General features: G+C 41.5%; 2 pseudogenes; one reads left to right on the forward strand and one right to left on the reverse strand.

Moving 5' to 3' along the window:
* Window positions 1–6,212: 6,212 nt before the first annotated feature.
* Window positions 6,213–10,473, forward strand: LOC146546247 (peroxisomal reductase activating PPAR-gamma-like; annotated as a pseudogene).
* Window positions 10,422–25,610, reverse strand: LOC146546248 (protein cramped-like; annotated as a pseudogene).
* Window positions 25,611–26,912: the final 1,302 nt, after the last annotated feature.

Here is a 26,912-nt window from a genome sequence, read left to right on the forward strand (position 1 = left end):
ATTTTTCTTTTTCAGAGAATCATTTTCATCTTCGACCCCAGCCTTCATTTTCTTTTCAAAGGCCAGAGCCCTAATATTTCTCTGACATTTTTGTTTCATCTCCATTTGCTGGGCCGTTTTTTCGTTGATGGTCTTCCCCATTTGAGCTTTCTCATCTGTTAAATCTTTCACCGTTTTGCCTATTAATTTGTTTTGGTCCTGCAGCTTTGCATTATGCGTCAAAAGGCCCTCGATCCAAAACTTCGAGGATTTATGTTCCTCCTCACGTTCTTTGACTGCATTGATGCTCACACTTTTACCAATTTCCATTTTCTTCTCAAGCTTTGCAATATATTTATCATAAATGCCTATGACGATTTTTAACTTTGTTTCTGCAGCATATGCTTTGTCTGTGAGTTTTGATGTATTTTCGTCATAAAATTGCTGCATCCGATTTTTCTCCTCTTTGTGGCGTTTCACCAGTAAGTCGACGACTTGGCTGTTGTGAAACTGCTGACGCGCAACTTTTTCTTTTTCCGTTTCCAGCAATGCTTGCAGCACTTCAACATCTTCTTCATGTTTCCTATTAAGTTCAGCCAGTGTTTTCTCCGTCTCTGCGCGGAACTTTATGAGAGCTTCGTTGTCATCTTTTCTCGAGTCCAACCTGTCTGAGATACTGGTCCTGTCGTCCACAACAGAAGACAGCATCTCATTATTCTGCCAAAGTTCTTTGTTTTCTTTAGTTAGATCCTCGATCCGTTTGTTCTTGATTGTGTCCTGTTTTTTGAAGTAGTCAAGCTCAGTTTTAAGCTTTTCAACTTCATCAATCATTGGCTGCAGTCTTTGGTCGAACTGTCTGGCATATGTTTCTTTTTCTTTTTCACTTTTTTTAACCATTGCTTTCAAGAAATTAACATTTCTGTCTTTGTTAGGTTTCGAAGTCATTTCTGCTTTTTTATGTGCTGTATCACTCCAACAAAACGATAGCTCAATGAATTCCCTTTGACAGCTTTCCTCTATTTATAGACTTGAACATCAAAGGATGAAACGACTGTCACTATGACATCACCACGTTCTGTGACGTAATGTCATTAAACGGCACCACGTTCTGTGGTAATAGGGCTTTGGAGCGTGATGTCACGGGGGTGGGCGTGGAAAGGATTTTGGGGGTCTAAACAAAGTGTGTCTTTTTTTTTTTTAAACTTTATTTATCAAACAATGAGTATACAATATACGAACAGATGAAGTATACAAAACAACAGAACATGAACACAAAAAGCCAAGGGTAAAAGAAAAAGGTAACAATTATAAGAATACACGCAAAAATTCACATACATATATTGTTTTGAGAGCCTTTTTGTTGCTGGAGTCTGATATTGATTGTATGTACATTTCCACATCCTTAAAATAATGACAGAAATATGGTGTTTTGTTAGTAAACTTACATTTATGGATCAAAAATTTAGCTAAAAGTATTAAGAAATTTATCATAAAAAAATTTTTCTCATACTTCTTGGGGAACTTAAAGAAACAGAATAAAACATTTTCCCATCGTAAAGAAAACTCCCTTAAAATATGGACAATAACAAACCTGCTAAATTCCTTCCAGAATCTCTGTGTAAAAGAACAGTACCAAAAAAGATGTGTCACAGTTTCTGGATGATCCCCACAGAAAGTACAATTAGTATTTATATCCCTTTTAAATTTGACCATGTAGTGACTGGCTGGATAACATTTATGTAGAATTTTAAAAGAGACTTATTTCACCTTATTTACAATCAAATATTTATGGGGGACCACCCAGACTGTCTTCCACTTGATATCTGGAACATATCGGTTCCAATAAGATGTTATATGTGGGAGAGAGACGATATCTTCTTGGAATAAACTACGTATTCTCTTATTGCTGTTACCAAGTTCCTATGAAAAGCAGATTTTTCCTATTGGTGACTCAGCTGGATCGGGGAGAGTGACTGAGGTAGATATTGAGCTGTCAGTGTTTTTATATAACATTAAAGTCCCTGAGGGTATGGCACCAAGCACCATTGAGAATTCCTGAACACTGATTGGAAAATTATATAGTGCAATAAAGTCGTTGTAAGTAAGTAGTTGTCCCTCTTTATTAACCAGCTGAGCCACCAATAGGATCCCATTTTGGAGCCAAGTTTCCAGGAAAAGTGATTTATTTTTCTATAAAATATCTCTGTTGTTCCAGATAAGGTATTTGTGAGGTGAGAAGTTGTGTTTATAAATGAGGGTCCACGCTAAGAGGACCTGCTTATGGAAGGATGAAAGCTTTACAGGGACTTTCTCACCATTGTAATTACAATTTAAAATAAAATTAAAGCCACCAAAATGAGAGAAAATATAATATGGTATAAAGTTCCAGATAGAGGTAGTTTTTAAGAAAATGTTTAGCCCAATTAATTTTGAAAGTGTTATTTAAAGTAGAAAAGTCTAAGACGTTAAGCCCACCTGATTTGTACTTATTCATCACAACAGTTTTTCTAATATAATGCGTACGGTTTTTCCATATAAAATTAAAGAGCATACGGTCAATATCTTTACTACTTTTCTTATCCAGATGTAAGGAGAGAGCAGCATATGTTAATTGGGATATCCCTTCAGCTTTAGTAATTAACACTCTACCTTTCAAAGACAAGTCCCTTTGCAGCCACTGGTTGAACTTTTTTAGGGTTTTCTGTATAATTGGAGTGAAGTTTGAAGAGCATCTTGATTTTTGGTCTTTGGATATTAACAGTCCCAAGTATGTGACTTCTTGTTTAACAGAGATATTACAGATAGTATTTGCAGGGCAGTCTTTAATTGCTAGTAACTCACACTTTTTTAGATTTAGGCATAAACCAGAGGCCTCAGAGAAATCACTAATCACAGTAAGGGCTGCAGGGATTTGGTTTGCATTCTTCAAGAAGAGTGTGGTGTCATTGGCTAACTGGCTGATGACGAGCTCCTTATCAGCTATGGTGATTCCTTGTACAACACTGTTTGAACTATTAGTTGCAAGAATTTGTGTACAAAGCAAAAATAAATATGGTGAAATAGGACATCCTTGGCGAATAGCACGTTTCAGGTCAAATCTCGGGGTGGAGCCGTTAATTATTTTAATAGAACTATTGCCATTGGCTTATCATTTTAACTGTAACACTGTTCAATCTCAACTTTGCACCTACCGTTTTCATCATTTATGTCACAAGCATTTGTAAGTGCAATTTGTTTGGAGGCACAATCGTCTAATTTTTGTGTGTGTGACAACATTTCTGCATCTCAAGAACGGTTTAGTTTGGACTACTTGCACAATTTTGCGCTTTAAACTGACCTGCAATTTCGTTTGACTAAAAACTTCACAGCAGACATTTGCCCAAATTTCTGGAAGCTTTCTGGGGTGAACACAGCCTCTCATCAGTTTAATATATGAAGTGCCAGATCTTTATTGCATGTCCACATCTCCACTCATGTGACTGAGGCCTGGTATCAGCTTGGCATCCTTTCATCTCTCTAACCTTTTAGTTAATTATGCCTTACTAAAAACATGTACAACAGAGAGCACAATCTGTGATTAGGTATTGAAACAGCTGTTTACTCCCCAGATGTTTGTGTCCTCAAAGAAATTCCATTTTGATTTATGTGAATGTATTGTGCAGGTACTTTCTCTGCTTCGCCCTCATTGCTTGCTTTATCTGAGAACATAATCTGCCTTCTTTTAGCTTGGGGTAGGCCTCACTTTATGTTTTAAATTAAAAAGCTTGAAGACAAAGTGAACTCTGGACAAGCGTGCGGCCTACCTGAAGCCCAGGTGGGCTTGTTGATAATCACATTTTCACACTCATCTCGGGGCACATCCATGGTGTTCTGGTGCCAGCCTGTCCCCTCTGTTTTTGTGGGGGTTTTCCCCACATACGAAAATGGCCGCTTCTGCCTGGAGGGAGTTTTTTATTTTTGCTTTGCAGCTGCACAGGATCTGTTTTAAACACTTCTATTTTAGGCAATTTTATAATATTTTAGACGACAGCACATAAAACACTGTTTGCTTGGACTGAAAACTGACTCACAAACAGGTTAGAGGCTCCACCCATAGAAGACCTGCAGGGAAAGATTTAATTAAAGATGCATCAACAACTATAACAAAAAAAGAATCCTATTAGACATGATTTTAAAAAAACAAAACAGTTATAGTCCCTGTTTACAACACCACACAGGTTGGAAACTAATTCTTGCAAAAATAATGCTTTCTACACAATTGCCCCAAGGGATCAATAAACTATTCTGATTCTGAAAGTCCAGATCACAATCCACACAACGGTGTATTCTTGGTATCCTTGGGAAATGTGTTGGATAGGTCTCAAATGTGGCCGGAACTCACATCTACATCAGAAGTCACATGAGATGATAAACCGTACCTTGATTTGATTTATAAATCGGAGTGTTATGGTCAGACGAAGCAAAGATTGACCTGTTTGGCCACAATGACAAGAGGTAAGTTCAGGGCAGTAATGTTGAGTCTTTAAAACTTAGTAACAGTGTTAACCAGGGTGGTAGCATCAATAGCTACAAAAAGCATCTGGTTGAAGTACAACTTACTAAAGGACATTTAACCAAATATTACTGGGGGTGTATGTATATATTTGGGCCTATATATACTTTTGACCCTGTGTGGATTAGAGAAAATCCAAAATAAAGAAGTCTTTTTTTAAAAGTCATTAAAGATGTACGCTGTATAATCATCCCTTGAAAAAAACGTTACATTAAAATCGTTTATAATTATATTTATAAAGCACAAATTTTAACTTGCAACAGCCTTAGAGGTACATACGTTTGACCTCGTGTAACCTTGGATTAGAGAAAGTTCAAAACCAGTTCAAACTTGTTTACCTAATTTTTGTTCATTTTAAAGAAATTAAAAATGTGTGCTGTACAATCATTTCACCCAGGACAATTCAAAGAGATCATGAAATTAAAGTCCATAGTGAGTCCCTGTAAACTTCTGACCTCAGCTGTATTTATTCACACTCAGGATGTCTGCATGACTCTGAGTCAACTTCCTGTGTTTGTGATGCAATTTCCATTCTGAACTTCTGAAGGGCAGCACGGTGGCACGGTGGTTAGCACTGTTGCCGCACAGCAAGAATGTCCTGAGTTCAATTCCAACATCAGGCCGGGGTCTTTCTGTGTGGAGTTTGCATGTTCTCCCCGTGTCTGCGTGGGTTCCCTCCGGGTACTCCGGCTTCCTCCCACCGTCCAAAGACATGAAGCTTGTGGGGATAGGTTAATTGGATAACCCAAATTGTCACTAGGTGTGAATGTGCAAATGTATGTGAGTGCGAATGGTTGTTTGTCCTTGTGTGTTAGCCTTGCGACAGACTGGCGACCTGTCCAGGGTGTACCCCGCCTCTCGCCCTATGACAGCTGGGATAGGCTCCAGCACCCCCCGCGACCCTGAAAAGGATAAGCGGAAGTGAATGGATGGATGGATGGACTTCTGAAGAATATGAACCTGACAAATACCCTACAATTTGTAATAAATAATAAAAAATAAAGTAAACTAAGAATTTTTAAATAATTAAAAAGAAAAACTGAAATGAGATGTAGAGCACACTTCTAATGGATCATGTAGCAATGAAGAAGATAGCAGCTGATTAAATAGGCACTAGTGGTTTAAAAAGACCTCTAAATATAAATGTAAAGCATTAATATAGCAAATTATCAAATTATGAGCTTTACGAGAAATAATAGCTTATTTCCTTATTTGTTAATCATTTGAAAGAGCGCATTTTGTTAAGTGCATACTCCAGATCAGACGGTGGCGCTAAAGCGACCAAAAGCTGTTTTTCTAACCGTCAATAAAGACAAAACAGAAGGAAGAAGATCAGCTAAAAGAAGAGGAGACACATTGACACATTACTGCTGCTCTGCTCAGCAGCTCGGCTCAGGTGAGACCTGTAAAAAACAGAACTACAAACCAACACTTGTTAGTATTTGCTAGAGATGCTAGCTGTTGTTAGCTTTAGCCTCAGTAGCCGTTATTTTGACACTGCCTGCGCAGAACAAGCTAGTGCTAAACCCAGTGTGTGCATGTGCAAGGTGTTCACCTGGCATACTGAACTGTACTTTTTAACCATGCGAATATTAATGTGCTAAGTGATGCATGTATTTAGTTAACATTTGCTTAATAAGATTGTCCGAAGTCTGGTGATATCAAGTTATTGGTTGTTGCTAGCAGGTGGGGCTTAAGTGGTTAAGAAGATAAAGGAAGATCCATAACTCCTACTGTTCTTATTACAATGAATTACCATTTAATTCCCCCGCTTTTTTGGCTGTATGTGTGTTTATTATTGTCATGTTGGTAGTTGCATTCAGATGGACTTTAAAGGTACAGTAAATAATTTCTTATAAGGTATTTACTGATTATTTTTTACCTGCAGGTAGCTGGTGATTGCCAAGTAATGGAGCGTGTGATGGGAGGAGGAATGCTACCGGTGGTTTTAACCGGTTTGGGAGTCGTATTGTTGTACCGGATACTTGTACGTCTCAGAAAAGGGGCTTCAGTCCAAGGTGCTGTAGTGGTCATAACTGGGGCCAGCTCTGGACTCGGGAAAGGTCAGCCTCCATTCATTCATTTCAGCTTACATGTGCAAACTCTCTAAACCATACTGCTTTAGTGCTAGTAGGCTTTTATTTAGATAATGTGCAATCTCATTCTTCAGTGTTGTTGTGCAGATGCCAACATGTAGTTGTAGTTCTTTATCAGATTTGGACATTGTACTGCCCGTTGGTTGTCTCGGACCAGTCTGCGTGCGATCAATGGGAAATTAGGATTTAAACATATATACGTATACATGAATCATTTTGTCCCATTTCAGACACCAAACACTCTTTGATAAATTCCTGGTCAGAGAGTGGATTCCTGATTTTTGTAGGAAACCACATTACAAATTTGTCACTTCTATTTTGAACATGAATGCTATTTTTTTACTTTACAAACACATGTTTGTGAGCGAATGCATCTCCTCTGTAAGTGTGCCTGATCTTTTGTTTCTGAGAGTTTCTAGCCCCGAAAGATGTCAGCTGACCTTTAAAAACAGGAAAGATTGATACGGAGTGTAGAGTTTTTAACAGGACGTAGACTTCTCAATATTTAATTACTGAAGTCAGAGGTAAAGCCATGTGTTTAGTTTGTGGAGAGCAGAGTGCTCTGTTTATGGATTACAGATTGAATCCCCTTTGTGAGACTAAACAGAGAGAGAAAAGAGCTGGACTGTTGCTAGCAAATCTGCGAAAAGCAACAGGACTTTTCACTAAGCCTCACACATCCAGGGATGGAGCAGGCAAGACCAGCTTTGTGATTTCAAACAAGCCATCCTCTGAGGAGTTTATCAAAGAGTGCTTGGTGGCTGTGGATGACAGTTGTGATGACCCAGCCCTGTTAATGAATTTTTTACATGGGACAACGAAAAGAGTTTAGCAGCCACAGGCTCAGTAAAAGGGACTACCAAGGTTTGTTTGTTTGTAAACAACTTACACCTGTCAAAATCTGACAGGGAAAAATGTGGGACTTTTAAAGCAGATGCAAGATAAAGTGACTGAAATGAAGCCAGAAGTAAAATTGCTTTTTTTTCCCGCTGAATCGTACAGCAGAAGGTGTTGTGCAAGTCAGTGAACCATGCTGTTGGTGTTGTAACTAAAACCGTTAACTTCAGTTTGTTGCACTGTTGATTCACTGGATGCACTTGTAGAAACTCAAGACGGACTAGATTCCTGTAGCTGAGCAAGAAAAAATAATTAAAAATAGCAATAGCACTTATTTTAAAATAAAGTTAAGTCTTTTAAATTTTGCAAAAATATGGACATTTTGTGCACAATTGTTTTGGGGAATGTTTATTATATCATGATAAAAATGTTAGCAGTTTTCTTCTATGCTTATTTCAGTTTTATAAAGTGCTCCTGGTAAGAATTAAAGAGATACTGAGCAGATTTGAGTTCAGCTTAGTGGTGTGGCTCTCTGCACCCACCCCTGTTTTATGCTCACTAATCTACAACGAGAATTCTGCATTGTAGAGTCTGCGCGGGTCTTCCACGCTGCAGGTGCACGGCTTGTGTGGACGTGACGCAGCTCGCCTGCAGCAGGTGGTCCAAGAACTAACAGCGAGTTCAGCAAACACACAGAAACTGGTATGTATATACACACAAAGGAGTAACACAATAAAGTCTGGTCTGTCTGAACTATAGCTTAGCCTCTAAGGATCCATTTGTAAAGAGTCGTTTTGTTTCGCTTTGGTTATCCACCAGATTCACACTCCCTGTACTGTTGTCTTCGACCTGGCTAAAACAGACACGGTGGAGAGAGCTGCAGAAGAGATCCTGAAATGTTACGGACAAGTGGACATCCTCATTAATAATGCTGGAATCAGTTACCTTGGCAATATACTAGAGACTCACATTTCAGTTCAGCGGGATGTTATGGAGACAAATTACTTCGGGCCCGTTGCTCTTACACAAGGTTTGTTTAATCTTGTTGGTTTCAGCGTACGGGATGTTTTCATTTATTTTGGCTTGTGGTTGAAAGAGCCGAGCTAAATGTGAAGTTAATAAGTCATTTATGTAGAGATTTGGGTGAAGATTATCATGAATATGAGTCAGCCCTCTCTCTTTCATTTCTTTCCTCTCTCCACAGCTCTCCTGCCTTCCATGGTTCGCCGGCACAGCGGCCATATTGTAGTGATTAGCAGCGTCCAGGGGAAGATAGCCATTCCTTACCGGTCAGCCTGTAAGTCGTCTTTGATTAATGCAAACAAACACAACATGAGTTTGCCAGCAGGAGGAGGGTAACTAAAGCAAGCCTCTGATTTGTCTCATGCTGGTCAGATGCTGCGTCCAAGCACGCCACCCAGGCCTACTTCGACTGCTTGCGGGCAGAGATGGAGCGCTACGGGATCCCAGTGACTGTGATCAGCCCCGGGTACATCTGAACCAACCTGTCGATCAATGCTGTCACAGGAGATGGATCCAAGTATGGAGGTGAGGCAGTGAGAGGATGGAACAAAAGAGTAACAGTAGCAAAAGCAGCATTTTTAAGAGTCAGCTGGTAACAGGTGATAAATCTCAGAGTTATTAAGGTGGTGTTGGAATGTGTGTGGATCTTTGATGCCAGCTGGGATTTTGTGTTTTCTTACTGATTTTTTTTTTTGACTACATAAGGAAAAGACTACAAGCCAAATGGATTTTTATAACTAAATAATAAAAGTAAGAAGCAACATAACCAGAGTAATTTATAAGTTATTGTAGGGTCTTTCTTACCTTACATTAAAAAGCACCTCGAGGCAACTGCTGTTGTGATTTGGTACTATATAAATAAAAGTAATTTGAATTAATTGAAGTAATCTGTACTCTCTTGTATCAATGATGCAACATGTCTCTTGTCTTTGCAACTACCGCTCAGTGTTGGACAGAACTACAGCTACGGGCTGGGACCCCAGGGACGTGGCGTGGGAAGTCCTAAAGGCTGTTCGTCAGCAAAGTAAAGACGTGGTTTTGGCCGGCCCTCTGCCCACTGCTGCAGTATACCTCCGCACACTCTGGCCTGCACTTTTCTTCAAGCTCATGTCCTCGCGCGCTCGAAAGGAGCAAAAACCTAAGGATAAGTGATGTTCGAGCTGGTGAGGTCTAGGACCTGAAATAAGCAAGACTTTGGAGGAAATGAGGAGATCTGTTTTATAACATCTGGGACAGAGCTGGAGTGGGTTTTTGTACTATTCATTGTTTAATGTCTAATTTACATGTTGATATTGTCTGTCATGTCTGAGAAACTTTTACCCTTCCCACCCAAAAACAACAAAAATTGTTGGCAAAAGCCTGCAGTATCACATTTTGCAGGCTGGTGAGAAGAGATGGTTTAATTTGAACTCCATAATTTGGGACTCCTGATGCAAACAGAACAGCTTAAATAAACCAAACTGTGGTAAAGGAATCATGTCTGATGTTTTGGCAGAATGTCTACCCACAACTGTGTCACTTACTCTCCTTTAAAATATCTACTGTGGTTACAAAGTCAACGTTTGCCAACAATTTCTCATTGAAAAATGGTGCAGCACCCGACCTGTTTCTGGGTCATATTTTCCATGCAGTATGCAGAGCACATCACTGAAAATGAGTCACTTCAGCACACGTACGTGCAGTCGAGTTTTTGTTTCCGGCTAATATTCTTTGTCACTTTAAAGTGTCGTCTGGATTGGAGCATGATTGTACTTTTATTGGGAGCAGCGAGGAATTCAGTGTGGAGTCTGTGCGGATAAACCACTCATCCATCTCTGGAGAAGCTGACAAACCTGTCAGAAACAAGCCCAAGGCCAAAGACCGAACTTTGTACAAGCTTGCATATGAACTGCTGTGTATCCCCCAAACACAGTGAATACAAGAAAACAGGCAGGTTTTTATAACTATCTTTATGCACAGAATAAAACACCTTTTACAAACTGAAAACAGTATTTTTTTTTCCTCCTTTCTTGGATGTCACCTTAAATTAAAACAGAAAAAACACTTGTCTCAGAAATATTAACAATAAATAGTCCAAATAATGATTTACATTATGTTACAAAAGCGCAGTGAATACTGGAATTTCCATTTGTACAAATACATCCTTCAATAGGATTCCTTATTAAGAATCATCTAGTGTGACAAGATCAAGCGTTTCCAAATGTTCACAAACTAACACCACAGGAGCGCTTACATTTGTTAGATCGTCTTACAATCTCGTTTGTGGAATGACAAAGAGGTCTAACAGTTTACACCAAACGGGTTCACACAGCTGCATAGAGATGATGCTGGTTGATCAAATTAAATGTGAAGGCAATGAGTCTGTACTGCATGAAAAATTCAGAGAAACGATGTCTGCTTCTGTAACATGCAAGAGCCACTCTTTAGTCATAGTGTTTTGTTAGCATCCACTAGTCAGAGGAAAGTAATTTGGGGGCATATAATAAAAAACAAAAATTAAAATAAATGGAGTCAACTATGGCTTTAGTGTTTCATTAAATTAACCGCTCGCTCTTATGGAGTGTATTTCTACTGGGAACTCAATAGTAGCCAGGACATTCATAATTCTAGTTTGTCAAACAAAATGAATGTGTGGCTGCAGCCAGCTCATTTGTTTGAACTAATTAGGACGGCAAGAAAGCAACAGAACTAAGGAAAGTAAATGAGCAACATTGTTAGATTTCCTTGTAATCGATGGCGTCGGCAAGAGAGCGCCCACCTGTTGTGTCAGCGTTACTGAAAACGACAGCAAAAGTAAACAAAGACACGCCCTCCTTGCTGTTGATCTGGCAGCTTCAGGTCTGGATAGGTCACCTTTTAAAACAGCGCAAGCCTGAATGTATGTTAACAGACAGGCACGCATCAGAGTGCTGCCGCTCACGCGCATCTTTTTGAGTTGTTCATCTCCCTTCATTAAAACCTTCCTGTGCAATTCACGCTCACATCTACAATACAGGAGGGAAATTCTCCCTATTGCAGCTTGCGAATGAGGAGCTGGGAAAGCGCCGAGTCAAAGGAAACGTTTTAATGTGAACGTTCCTCAAGGCTTTCATTCAGACGCAACAACCATGAAGAACAGTACATTACGCACATTATGCTGTTTGTGGCTATAAGCACTGTCAGCACAGACTCTTTAAAACATTCTGATTCAGTCTCCAAATACCACACGTGTGAAGAGGGCTTAAATATCTAAAAAGGTATTCCTGTTTATGCAACAAAATCCAATATTTGAACTTGCATCTCTGCACACAAAACTAATGAGAAATGAATGCAACAATAAAATAATTCCAATAACATTTTCAGCATCTGTGGAGCTACCCAAGTGGAGTCAACCAACAAGCTGCCATTTTTTATTTGTATTTGTTTGTTTTTTTTGTTTTGTTTTGTTTGTTTGTTTTTTTTTAAATGTGGGTTTGAGAAATGAAGAACCCGATTCCAAACACGTGTGACTACAACACAATCTGTAACACCTGAACTCATAAGAGATGAGGAACAAAAAGAAAAGAAAAAAGGAGGCCAACAGGAAAAATGAACTTCACTTTGTTTTGTTCCACTTTTGCTACTGAACTATGCCAAGTATCTCTTTCTCACCGACATTACTTTTAATAAAAATCACAGTCCAGTGGCTGTTTGCCACCAGCTGATGATCTGAACTGCACATTTTGAGCGGTCAGCCTTACAGCCTTTAATACACACGCACACACAGATACATTCATGCACTCACACACCGAGAGCAGGAAGAGACATGAAAGATCAGATATTTTGTTCGGATATGGCATAGTATTTTCCTGTACATGAGGTTGTATCTTTGTAAACTCATTTGTTTTATCTAAAGTGTTTGTATTTAAAGGGAATTGTTCCTTAGAGAACAGTTCAGTGAAACCAACGCAACTCGCTTTTGAACAATGGTCACGGTTGACCACCTATTATTGCACTTTTACAAACAGGCCATGGATGGCTTTGAGGGGGGATGGGGTTGGCCTTTCTCCCCAGTCTTCTTTCTCCAAACAGGGAGAAGACAGAGAGGAAACCTCTCCTCTCCTCACTTACAGTACCTCTTGTCACCAACAACATGATGCTCTAGGTGAGCAAAGTTCTGCCTTGGTCTCTTTTTAGGAATGGCCTGCTTATCGACAGGTGTGAGAACCAGACGTGGTAAAAGTTGGGGTAATTTGCAGCTGCTGGCTGCAAATCGGTTTTGAATTTCTAGCAGTAGTCACTGCTTCCAAGTGTGGGCCCAGAAGTTTGTGTCTCTCTCTCCTGGAACTGTGGAAATGCCTGGAACTGGCTGTAGATTAGAGGTACAGATGACCATGGCTTGGTGGAGTCTTCCTCAGGGAGGTGGAATGGAGGGCTCAGTTACGGCGAGCTCCTGAGCCAGATCATTGAAGCGAGCGATGTAGTCTATGCTGCTCTCACTCATCATACAAGCAAGCTGAGAATCCATCTGCAAGCAACACCAAAGAGCTTTCAGACTGACAACAAGGGCAAATCCAAGAAGGAGAAAAAACCCCCAAAAAACAAGATTTTTCCAGACATCCCTCGAACAGTTTCATACTTTAGGTCAAGAGTGCAGGGGGGGAAAAGTTCATCACATCAATATCTGTCAATGAAATTAAATTATTTACTGAAAAAGCAGATGTGTTAGTCCAAACACAGGAGGCAACAGTCACCGGGCTCTATTCACCTCCCAGGCAGGTTTGGGCCCCATCCCAGGAAACAGGTTTAAGCTAACAAGTCTGCGTTTGTTAACCCTGAGATGAATCACTTAACACAATCTGAACTAAACCTGCTCACTGGCAGGTTATCTTTAACAAACTTAGAGCTTCTCTCTGCCTCATCCCCTCCTGCCACACCTGAACCAGCTAACTGACACTCCCGATTCATTTCTTCATAAAGTCGCTATCAAAGCACGCAAGAGAGCGAGAGAGAGCACTAAAAATGGAAACGTGTTCACAGACTGAGATTCAGATATTAAATGCTGTCAGCATTTCAAAAGGTATGGTGTCTGAATCTCAGGGTGTGACTCAACAAGTTTTTCATTAAAAATCACCTAAAATTTGGTGGATCAGCCCAGAAGCTGATCTATCCAAAAGGTACCATGTGGTCCCTAACACAACCGGCTCTGGGTCAGAGTCCACTTGCACAGCAGGACAGATCCAAAAAGGGATAAGAACCACATTTTCAGAGTGGATATAAATGCAGGTTATTTTTAAAATGGGAAGTGATGTTTTTACATTTACATTTTAGAGACTAATTAATAACATATAACATGTTGGTTGCTGAGATTCAGACTGTGTTGTGTTTGTGGCAAGTGTTGCTTCTCAGTCACAACTTTCTTTCATTTAATCAACAAGCATTTACTTACCTCTGCCACATCAGGAAGGCCACGGGATTGAATCATGAGAATCATGAGAATTGCAGTCCAGGAGGCTAGGACCGAGTAGAGCTGTGCCACTGGAGGGGCCAGTGGGGGTTAGGGTGGTCCGTCTGCCCTTATCAGGAGAGACCATGCTGGCTGCAAGGAAAATAAGAGCAAAAGACTGAGTAAATGGCCTTTCATCATACAGCTGTGTTAGTAATATTGGGGATTTTACAAACAAATCTTTGTAAATGTTGACTGCACGTGCTGCTGTATGCAGCATTTTTAGTGGGAAGTAATGATAAAAATACATCCACTTAATATTCTGTTCTTCTTGGCCTAAAATGTAACTTCTGGCACACTCTTGAGAAAGGAAGCAAAAAAACTCTTACAAAGGAGGCATCCCAGTGTGGAGTCAGACGAGTCGCTGGGGTACCACTGAGGGTCGTGGCTGGGTGAAGGGATCCAGCCTCTGGATGGGCTGAGCGAGGGAGACGAGGCCAGCAGTTTGGAGCCGTCGCTGTTGCCCAGCTTGGCTGGAGAGAGAGCAGCCTCCTCACCTGCAGTGCAGCAGGCAAACAGAAATGAGATATCAGCGATTAAACTCAGCAGGCTCAGATGTTTAGCTGCTTGGATGTCAACGTGCACTCTTTTCCACAACCTGCAGAGGAATTAATGCTGTGGAGCCACAAAGCTGACCTCAGTGGTAATTACAAAACCTTTCTAACCTACTCTCACTTTCCATTTCACTAAACAAACATCATCAAGCTTTATTTAGCAGTTTCTTGTCAATATGGCTCGGGTAAGACGTCTGCACGTGCACGCACCGTAATGTGTGGAGTTGATGGCAAGCTCGATGATGGAGTCGCTGATCTGCGTTTGAGGTTCTCCGGGGGTTAGAGCCTCTTCAGGAGGGCCTGGGAGTGAGATATCAAGGAGCGAGGCAACGCTCGGGGGAGAGAGGAGTGAGTCTCCCCCGCCGGTGACTCCAGGAGACGGAGGTGGTACGCCATTCTATGGAAAGAGCGATTTAACTTAGCACATCACATTTTTTTAAACCATTTATTCAAGCATAGCTGACAATTTTCTTTACCAAATGGTGATCAGCTACGACTGGAAAACAAATGAGGTTACGCAGACTCACTGCCTTTAACTAAGCCAAGTGTTCCCTCACAAAGGTCCACTGTGAGCAAGGAAACGCTCTGATGGCGATACAAACAGCTTTATTTATCCCATCAGGGCAAACTGTTTGGAGCAGCTTGTTTTTAAACCGTAACAGACAAATAAACAGGTGATCATGAATATGACAACTGTATGCAAGAATAATGTCTACAAAGAAAATCTATAAAAATTACTAAATCATTTGTGAAGTCTTGTACGACAGATGCACAGTAAAAAGAAAAACATTATGCAAAACCTGGCCTACACCGCACAGATAAACAGAAAATCATTAGAGTGAGCAATAACTTTCATTAAAGTAAGATAAATCAAAAACTGACCGTTTTAAATGTAACACTCCAAGATGGTAATGGGCAATAGCATTTATTCTAATGCCACAGGCAAGGAGGAGACATCAAATGAAGGAGGGTTCTAGTCCGTGTGTGTGTGTGTGTGTGTGTGTGTGTGTGTGTGTGTGTGTGTGTGTCTCTGACCTCTGGAACATTTTGCTGGTGGAGTTGAGAGTCTGGCTCAGCATCAGCAATGGGAGTGGTGGCGAGAAGAGCGCTGTTATCCACAGTGGAAGAATCCACCTCCCGACAGGGACTGCCTGGGATGATGCCTGCAGACTTAGCTGCCAGGTCAATGGCACCTGAAAGTATTAACAGTTCAGGCAAACGAGAGATTTGTCATATCACTCCTGATAAGCATCAACAGCAACAGCATGTGAAGAGCAGAGCAGGAAGAAAAAAAAAAAAAAAGGATGGTCCAAGGTCTTCTGGAAAAATGTTTTTGCTTCTGTCGTCTGCACAGAAATACTGTCTGTCACTGACCTTCTCAGAGTTCTAGATTTTGACACAGGAATCTTCAGAGGTGTGGACTCGAGTCACATGACTTGGACTCGAGTCAGACTCGAGTCATTAATTTTATGACTTTAGACTTGACTTGAAAAAATGTTCTAAGACTTGTGACTTGACTTGGACTTTTACACCAGTGACTTGGGACTTGAATTGGACTTGAACCGGTTTACTTGAAAAGACTTGATATTTTACCCCAAATATAAAATTTAACATGCATATTATATAGAGATTGAAAATGTGACGTCATTCAGGGGTAAAACCGCAAAGGATTCTGGGAACTCGTGGCAAGAGGTACTAGCGCACACAGCCTTTCAATTGAAATCAGTCACACAGCGATAAAAAGAAACACAAAAATGTCAAGAAGCTGTTGTATTATTAACTGCAATAGCCGGTCGCATGACAGCCACGGGAAGCCGACGGGTAAAGAGATCGGTTGTTATCGGATTACGTCGTTGAAGAGAAATTGTTCGAGCCATGTTTCCGAAGTAACAAAGAGGCGACAGATGGCCTGGATTGCAGCCATTCAAAGACCAAATATAACGTCCCAGAACACTCCAGCTCACAGGTTAGTCTGCTCCAAGCATTTCCACAAAGGCAAGTCTTCTGTTGTAGTTAATGCGTCATTTTTCATAAAATAATTGGTGATATAGGTTACAAGCAAGTCTGGCGCTGAACAGAAATTGTCGCGCTATGCTCCTTTGTTTATTGTGCATAAATAGTGACTTGTCCTGACACAATATTGCGTTTCGCTTCTGTTATTATGGTACATTGACAAAAACATATACTTTTATTCACAGGATAAAACAGGTTTTTTGTATCACTAATTGCCCAGTGCGATTACAACATACAATATTATTGTCACTGCTGCATTTCTGTGATGCTACCAGAAATTATTTCCACTGCTAATTAATTACCGTTGAGCTCAAAGGTCCTATTAATAAACGGTTAAGGAATGTGTATTTATGACGACGATTTGTGAGACTGGTAAACTTATGATACGTACGATGGTCTTTCGTTCTACACGGTGCATTTCAAGGTCCTGCACCCATCCGTCGGTAAACTGTACCTGGGCTTGTTGCAGTGACCTGAAGTTACTAAACTTCACGAGTGTATGCACTCACTCCAAGAACCGTATGATTATAAATATGCATATAAATATGCTACGATGAGATAGCTGACTTCATCTAACTAGCAAATGTTGTCCAGGCTACGTTGGTGATACAGTTTTTTTTAATGTGTATGATATTTTTGTCATGCGATTTTAAAGCCGGTCCTACAACCGCATCCAAGAATAACATGCAGCTTATCTCAGAACTGTCGGTGAAAATTATTCTTGCAGCTAGGTTTAATTGAGCTGCATTTTAAAGAGGTGCAATTTCACAATTTGTGTATATTTTCTAAGTTCACTATTTTGTCATGTGTTGAGAAAAACACAGATTTAAAAATTACATGGTCTAATATTTACATTTAGCATATAACTGCAACATGCTTTTTTTCGTTTTTTTTTTTAAAGACTCGAAAGGACTTGAAATTCAAAATTTCAGACTTGTGACTTGACTCGGACTTTTACACCAGTGACTTGAGACTCGACTCTGACTTGCCTGACATTACTTGAGACTTGACTTGAGACTTGAGGATAAAGACTTGAGACTTACTTGAGACTTGCAAAACAATGACTTGGTCCCACCTCTGGGAATCTTACACAAATACAACTTGGACCTTAAATATGTTTTTAAGCAATTTTATAAAATATGTCTGTGAAGGTTCTCAGTCATCCAGGTCATCGTAGTCAAAGGAGCTTACAAAGAAAAGCATCTGGACTTCTTTAAGTTACTTGAAGACGTTTCACCTCTCATCCGAGAAGCTTCTTCAGTTCTAAGGTCAAATGGTGGGGAGTCCCAGATTTAAACCTAGTGGGAGTATCCCCCCACAGAGGGACAAAAGGACCCCTGATGATCCTCTAATCGCCTGAGCCAAGGTGTGAAACTGGGTGCTTATAAAAGCAAAGTTGTTGACCCCATAAAAACAACAATATGTAATTTTTTTGCAGTATATTTGGTGTAGAGTTTATCAATATTTCAATAAAACAGAAAAATGTAGTAGATAACAGAAGAAGTCCATACTAGAGAGCTGGCTGGCCCCCGCAGAGCTGGATGTTGCTGGGGTTGTTTTAGTTTGGACAGAGCGAGAGGAAGGAGCTAGTCGGGGATGGATCGGCCGGAAAGATCCAGTTCCTGAAGGAAGAAACAGGAAGTGAGAGAGCAGACAATTACCAGAGGGTCTTGCTGAGAAAGAGAAATCGTTTTTAGCTGTGATTTCATTAATGCATACTGTAAAACTACGCCCTAAACATTTCCAGCCTCAGCTGACGACATATTCTATCGTTCTGTCCTGCCATCTGAGGAGTACCTGTGGCAGAGGAGTTGGAGAGGATGGAGAAGGAGCAGACGTGTTGAGGAGTGTCTCCTGTAGTTCTGGGCAGCAGTGTTCGCTGTGAACGAGAAAGAAGTGGCCAAACAAAAACACACTTAGGAAAACCCGCCTTCCACCCAACCAAGCCCAGAACTGATGAATGGATAATGATCTTGCTCTCACCTGAACTACAAGTGGTTTGCGAAGTTGTCTGTTCCGAGGTTTTCTCTGTCTAGAAAGGAAAAGATCTGACTGCATCTGTGAGAAAAAGAAAAGAAAAAAGCACATATTAATGCTCGTTAATACATGAATTATGTCTCTGTACAGTTGGCATAAACAAAAAATGATGCATTATTCTGGCTTACACTGATCGAGTCGAGCTGCTGTCTGAAGGCTAGCTCTGCCTCTTTGTTAGGGGAGAACATTCGGTTGTGCCGTGAGCTGTTGGGTGGCAGCGTGGTGGGTACTGCGAACACGCTGCTTTCTGATTCGCCAACTGCAGTAGAACCCAGCAGAGAGCGGGTAAGGTTGCGCCCACCTGAACAGGATTGAAACAGATGTGGTGCCACATCAGGAAAGGCAGCTATTTGAAGACAACTTCTAAAGAGGAAGCATCGGTGCTGCATAATTACTTCTCGCTGTTTAATAACTACAGCACTGTAAGTACAGAAAAGACTTTATCACAAAAGCCAGCAGGAGAGAGACATAAATACCTCCAGCACTTGGCAGCTGTAACTTGGGCATGCGCAAAGACGCCTGCGGCCGCCCACAGCTGGGGCTACGGGCGCCTGCAACAGGACCCTTCGCCGGAGGTGTGAGGACCTGGTTTTGCTCCTCCTGATAGGTCTTGAGGGGTGATGTGGCTGTGGAGCACAGCTCTGGAGCCTGAAGGAAAAGACACATGATATGCTCCTATCTCGAAATAGCACTTTCATTGAAAAAGACAAAAAAAAACCAAACAAAAAAAAAAACCTGTGGTGTTCATAGTACATAACCAGTAACATGTTTTTCATCAGCTGGCTTTGTACGGAATATAAACTCTTCACACTGCTGCATCTTAAAAATGTTTAATTTTAAGCCTTAATGCCACTGATAATTACACATTTTTCATCTTTTCAACTTGTAATTTAAACAACACACCAGGCCACAATCTTGGAAGACAGAAAAGGGAAAACTTACCAGAGGTTTGGGGTTGACTTCAGTGGAAACCAGCTTGAGTAAGCAGCGCAAAACTCGATTTGTCCTGTCGGGCTTTGGCTGCACTGAGGCTTGTCCCTCTTCTGAGTTGCTGGGTGGAGCTGTGACCGGCTGCCACTCGTACTCCAGCTGCAGCTTGCCTGGCTTCCCAAACATCAGGTACAGCTCGGCCAGGGTGACGTTCTCTGCGTCACGGGCGCTCCAGCCTTCCTCTCTGATCTGCTCAACGACCCGTTCTTTGGTCGCTGGTGGGGAAGCTTGCGACACGGCTTCGTCTGAGCCAGTCACTGGAGGTTTGACTGAAGGAGGCTGATTTGCCTCCGAGGAAGACGCGCTGGTGCTCTGCTCCTCTTTGTACTGCTCAGCGGAGCCATCGGCACCACTACATGACCTGTCCGTGCTTCTGGTCATGGCTAAACCACCACTGACCTCAACGCCAGTGCAGGCCTTTCCTGGATCAGAAGATCCCATCCCATCTCCCTCTTCTCTGACAGTCAGCTGAGAGGAAACTGGGACACAAGGGGACTGAAGTCTCTTCTCCTCTACCTTTGCAGAACTGTCTGCTGATGGATCAGGGTTGGGGGTTTCAGTTCGACGAGCATCACCCGTTATAGTCAGTGAAGCACCAGCAACAGCAGCGCTTCCCCGCCCAGATTTGCTGCCAGTTCGAGGTTGTGGAGCTGCATGGATGCCCAGGATCTGGGCAGCTGGCAACTCCTTGGCATTAGGTCGGCTCTTGCCACTCTCGATCCAATGGACAGTGCAGGACGCTTTGGAGTGAACCACACGTGCCACCCCAGGCAGTGTAGTCAATGTGCAGCTCTCAGCTGGAAAAAGAAAAAGTTCTTCCTTCTGAGTTATGCTGGGAGAGGCTGTGCTGGTCTGGTTGCCTTCTAGAGCCTCTCTCTCCATGAGACTCTTAAGCTGAGTTTTCAAAGTTAAGGACCAGTTTATATTCGACACAAGCTGGTACAGTGGGGCAAAAAAGTATTTAGTCAGCCACCGATTGTGCAAGTTCCCCCACTTAAAATGATGACAGAGGTCAGTAATTTGCACCAGAGGTACACTTCAACTGTGAGAGACAGAATGTGGAAAAAAAAAAAATCCATGAATTCACATGGTAGGATTTGTAAAGAATTTATTTGTAAATCAGGGTGGAAAATAAGTATTTGGTCACCTCAAACAAGGAAAATCTCTGGCTCTCACAGACCTGTAACGTCTTCTGTAAGACGCTTTTCTGTCCCCCCACTCGTTACCTGTATGAATGGCACCTGTTTGAACTCATCTGTATAAAAGACACCTGTCCACAGCCTCAAACAGTCAGACTCCAAACTCCGCTATGGCCAAGACCAAAGAGCTTTCGAAGGACACCAGGAAAAGTATTGTAGACCTGCACCAGACTGGGAAGAGTGAATCTACAATAGGCAAGCAGCTTGGTGTGAAAAAATCAACTGTGGGAGCAATCATCAGAAAATGGAAGACATACAAGACCACTGATAATCTCCCTCGATCTGGGGCTCCACGCAAGATCTCATCCCGTGGGGTCAAAATGATCATGAGAACGGTGAGCAAAGATCCCAGAACCACACGGGGGGACCTGGTGAATGACCTGCAGAGAGCTGGGACCAAAGTAACAAAGGTCACCATCAGTAACACACTACAACGGCAGGGAATCAAATCCCGCAGTGCCAGACGTGGTCCGCTGCTGAAGCCAGTGCATGTCCAGGCCCGTCTGAAGTTTGCCAGAGAGCACATGGATGATACAGCAGAGGATTGGGAGAATGTCATGTGGTCAGATGAAACCAAAGTAGAACTTTTTGGTATAAACTCAACTCGTCGTGTTTGGAGGAAGAAGAATACTGAGTTGCATCCCAAGAACACCATACCTACTGTGAAGCATGGGGGTGGAAACATCATGCTATGGGGCTGTTTTTCTGCCAAGGGGACAGGACGACTGATCCGTGTTAAGGACAGAATGAATGGGGCCATGTATCGTGAGATTTTGAGCCAAAACCTCCTTCCATCAGTGAGAACTTTGAAGATGAAACGAGGCTGGGTCTTCCAACATGACAATGATCCAAAACACACCGCCCGGGCAACAAAGGAGTGGCTCCGTAAGAAGCATTTGAAAGTCCTGGAGTGGCCTAGCCAGTCTCCAGACCTCAACCCCATAGAAAATCTGTGGCGGGAGTTGAAAGTCCGTGTTGCTCGGCGACAGCCCCAAAACATCACTGCTCTCGAGAAGATCTGCATGGAGGAATGGGCCAAAATACCAGCTACTGTGTGTGCAAACCTGGTAAAGACCTATAGTAAACGTTTGACCTCTGTTATTGCCAACAAAGGTTATGTTACAAAGTATTGAGTTGTATTTTTGTTATTGACCAAATACTTATTTTCCACCCTGATTTACGAATAAATTCTTTACAAATCCTACCATGTGGATTCATGGATTTTTTTTTTTTCCACATTCTGTCTCTCACAGTTGAAGTGTACCTCTGGTACAAATTACTGACCTCTGTCATCATTTTAGGTGGGGGAACTTGCACAATCGGTGGCTGACTAAATACTTTTTTGCCCCACTGTATATGCCCCAGAAAGCAGCATGTTAGAGCAGTACATTTCTAATATGTACACTAGGAATGAAAAACACTCTGAAGAGTTTTGCATACATATTGCACTGTAATGTTTTTTTTAAAAAGGATACAATCCACTGGTCATGATAAGCCCACTTCTGTTTCAGATACTCTATGAGGCTGGAAACTTTCCTGTGGAGCTCCACCACCATCCTGAGAAAACAGAAAAAACATTTGATGTCAACTTTGCAAAATACAACACTACCAGGTCGAATACGTCTGACATAAACTACTTCTACATTTTACACTTAGACTACTGTGGATCAAATTTAATAGAGTTTTCTAAAACCGAAATAATCCTGTGTGGGAAAAATCAAAACGCCAACTACGTGCTCCAAAAATAACTAAAATAAAACAGAAATGTTCATTAATGTATAGTTTTACTATATTTGTTTTGTCACGTTTGCAAACAAATGCATACTGACATTGCTGTAATTCAGCCATTTTCACAAAGTCTTTACCCTTCTTCAACCTACCCATGATAAATAACCCTTATTATCATAATAATTAAACAAAAAAACAAAAAAAACCCCTAACACTGAAACCAGTAAAAACGAAACTGAACCTCAAAAGAAGCAAACCCAGTCTGAACACTAACTGAAAACTGAACTGAGAACAAAAATTAAAAATGAAAGAAATAGAGTTTAAACTTTGAACAGCATCATGTCTGAGGGTGTTTACACTTTTCAAATTTCACGAGTTAGCTTAAAAAAAAAACATATACACACATATTTAATTTGCACAAAAAAAAAAAAAAAAAAAAAAAAAGAGCTGACCCAGAAAACGGTGGAAAACATGCAAACCATCAAACTGAAATAAGCAGTCTGAAGCCAAGAAGAGGTTCTTAAATTAGCTCAGGCTTTGTTGCATCACCATGGCTTGAACTAATAAAATAAATAAATAAAATAATAATAGAAAATGAATTAATGAAGGTATGACATCTCTCCGACTCTTGGATGTTATGCTTTTGAAAATATATTGTGGTTCTTATCCATGTCAGACCTGAGGCGAGGGTTGTGGGCAAGACTCTGAACTCGGGCCCAGGAGTGGTTACTGCGTGGCTGGAGCTCCACTGCCACCTTCAAGGGCAGACGCACCGGCTTCTGGTCCTCTTCATCACTCACTCCTGCAGGACACAAAATTACAGATTCAGCCACTATAAGAAAAGCCCAAAACCTATAAACTCAACTATGCTCTCTCACTTAATCAACCACGACAAAATGAAAAGGCAGCCATCAATCTCGGTGGGATCCATTCACAGATTTACATACAACAATGACAAGAGACAGTCTTTTTCTACCCTTGATGAAAGCAAATATTTTCAGTAAGTGTGATGAGTGGGTGTTATTGAGCAGAGGGGTTGATGACAGCTGGTCAGAACAGTCATCTCCTTCATCCTCCTCACTTTGCACCCAAAGTTACCATGGAAACACCACCAGCCCACTTGATGCCATGGTTTTTGTAAAAAAGCCCCGCCCCCGTGAACCCCCCAGTCTCACCATCAGTGAGGTTTTCAGTGCTTGTTCTGTAACGCGTGTGCTGGGTTTCTGCAGGCTCATACTCACCATCTGGATCACAAAGTTTCTTCAACGCTCGGCACATTGGAGCTTTGATCCGCAGGTTCCTCCCCTTAGAGCGCACGGTGGTGGCCCTGGTGGAACAGAAGAATCTTTATTCATATATGTTGTAAGCTCTAAACCTTGCCGTGCCACAGAGAAAGCATCTGACTACATACTGTCAACTCAGCCCTCAGATTTGTTTTTCATACTAGCAAAGTGCTAATCTGTATCTTTCCAAATGTGATCTAGTGCATCAGTTTAAAGTATCACAATCCCAGATGTGTACGTAAACCCACTAGCCAAAGCTTCTGCCACAGACTTACCCTTGCTGGATGAGTTCGTTCAGCTTTGCCACATTCTTATCATCCATCACTGTCAAAGACAAAACACAAGACAGCTAGTTAAGACATGCTCCTCAGGGGCAACTGCCCCGAGCCACAGGGATCATCTGGAGTTTAATCACATCCCCTGTGTCCACAACCAGCAGAACAAACAGCAAAACACACGCAGTCTACATTGCATCCAAGCGCTTTCACAGCCCTCACTTACATCCTCCAACTTTTTTGCGAAGCTCGGCGTAGCAGATGAGGCCGTACAGTTCTTGAGAAGATTTCTTTAACACCCTGGAGTACACTGAGAAGGAAAGGAAGCACAAGTCACAACACTGGTGGAGGCCTGTGCGTGCTACATAAAGATAACATGAGAGTAACACTGGGTGCTTTTTGTAGGGGAAAAGAGCTCCAGCTTATCTGGTGAACTTCTTTAACATATGTTTTGCTTGCTAAAAAACAAAAATGTCAGTGTGAGTTCTGTTGTAGGAAAAAATAATAATATATGTGGCTGTTTAACAGCATCTCTTCTTTACTTCTCATTCACAGTGTCTGCAGTAAGTAGCATAACTGAAACAACTAAACACAAACCTAAAATAAACCAATTAAGATCAGCCTAAGACATCACCTTGTTGTATGAGTTGTACACATTTTTATGAGGCGTCATTCGATAAAGTCATTACAGTGTACAAACTTCATATTTGGGGATCAAAAATTCCAAGGTGAATTAAGAGAGAGAGAAAAAAAGCAACTCACCGTTAGCGAAGTCGATGTGTTTGGAGATCTTGTGCCAAGTTCGGTAGTAAAAGTGGCGGACCTGTTCCTTGTTCTTCACCATATTTGCTGGCTTGCCTCTCTTCTTGTACTTCATTGCAATGTTGTTCTGGATGGCCTCAAAATCCTTCCCGTGCTGGGAACAAAGGAGGGCAGCCGTGAATCTACGACGTCAAAAGATCTACACATGGTAAACTTTTAACTTGGTAAAAGGTTGTTGCAAGCTTTACCTCATAAAGACCCTCAAAAAAGCTGTTTTTGTCCTCGGCGCTCCAGGATTCCCACTGCCGACGGGCTCTTTTCTGGTTACCAGCTTGTTCTTCCTTCTCTGTAGACCCTTGGCCCTTGGAGGTCTTGGATACTCCCCCCGTGGAGCTGACCACAGGCCCGGTCTGCCCCACCACACCCTGGGAAGAGGAGCCATTCTCTGCCCCTGTTTTAACACAGAAACATTCAGAGGAAAGGCACAACTTAAATATCAGCTCACCACCCTGGCTGTTTTTTATGTCATAACGAAAAAAGGTTGATCTGAGGTGTGTGATTTGCGAGATGTTAAAATACATGCACACAAAGCCACCCACTGCCATTACAGCGCACAGAACCTGCAGAGCTTCCCTCTCTGTGGTTAAGCTCTGGCAAGGAGACAGGAAAAGCAATCAGTCCCTATGGTCAGGTCTACATTACACAGTTCCAAAACCAACTCATGGTGGGCTCCACTGGCCAAGTTTTCTGGCCCAGTACTGTGCACAACACCAGGAGACATTAGCAGGAGCACCCAGAGAGTTGCTGTTGCAGTACTGTGCTACATTATAAAAAAAAATAAAGAAAGAAAAAAAAGTGTTGTTTTTTTTGTTTTTTTTTAGCCCAAATGGGTGTTAATTTACAAACACAAGCATGTGACTGGCTCACAGACAATAACCTAGATGTGTCGCCTTCAAAATAGAAGTGCACCGATATAGCATCACATAAAAATAAGTGAGGCTTTCTTAGTCAGACAGTCAAACGTTTGTGCTCAATCTAAATATAGTTTCTGACACAATCAGAGCTTTTCTGTTTCAAACAACAAAAATCCACCAGTCATACCTGTCAAAGGATACACAAGTAAATAATGTTTCTGATCTGATCAATGGCTGCTGTTTTGTGGACAAAGCAATTTTAAAAGGAAAAATGTACAAATTAAAATCACAGATGTATAATGTACTGAAATATTTTTCCAAATAAATTCCACTTTTCAATGAGGAACACACAGATTACTGGGTGGCATAGCCTCATTAACAAACTCAAAAACCACCACCACCTTACTAAGTCTCAGCCCCACCCAAAGCTGTCTGTGCCTCCAGAGGGACAGGTAGTGTGGAAACCCAGGAGGTAATGCCTTGTCTGCATAGATAAACTGACACCAACCAGCTCACACTTAGCAAATACAATACTATTAGTGATTGGTAGCCTACAGGGGAATCCTTCATTGTGTTTAAAAGTCATCCTGAAAGCCTTAAGTCATCTCTAGCTTTGATTCATTGTTTAGAAAGTTCCTGATATCAGTCACCCTCTGAGTTACTACAGAGGCTCATTCAGATTATTTGCAAAACCAAAACTGAATAATGGCAAATAAATTACAACCTCTGCTTTACTGGTATTTGTTGTAAAATGGGGGTGATAAAAAAAACAAAACAAAGGTAGCCTAGGCTAAATCTGTGGGTCAATGAAATGATTGGCTGAAAACTGCAACATCATTCTAGTCCAATTTCCTATATAGTCCCAAAAGAAAATAATAAGAAAAAAGACAAAAGAACTGTAAGCAACCCTGTTCAGTAATGTCCCTTTCCTGTCCTGATATCAGGTCCATTTTAAGCCCGTGATTTAAACAGACACAGTTGAAAGGTACAAATGTGCATGACACGAATTCAAACGTGGTGCAGATGTGTGTCACAGGTTGATCTGGCTGTAGGCTGTGGCACTTGGCCAGAGGTGGCGCTGGTTGACTCGACTCCATGTTAGTGCACAAAGTAAACTGCTCGCTGTAGTTGTGAAGCAAAAACGCTGAAATCGGAGAAATAAACCGTGCGAGCGGAACGATAACGACGACAAGAGTCTCCCGATCG

Source organism: Mchenga conophoros, linkage group LG23 (genome assembly GCF_057382185.1).
Source record: "Mchenga conophoros isolate Kocher_MC1m ecotype Shallow Benthic linkage group LG23, M_conophoros_male_GT1.1, whole genome shotgun sequence".
In the NCBI taxonomy this organism is placed as follows: domain Eukaryota; kingdom Metazoa; phylum Chordata; class Actinopteri; order Cichliformes; family Cichlidae; genus Mchenga; species Mchenga conophoros.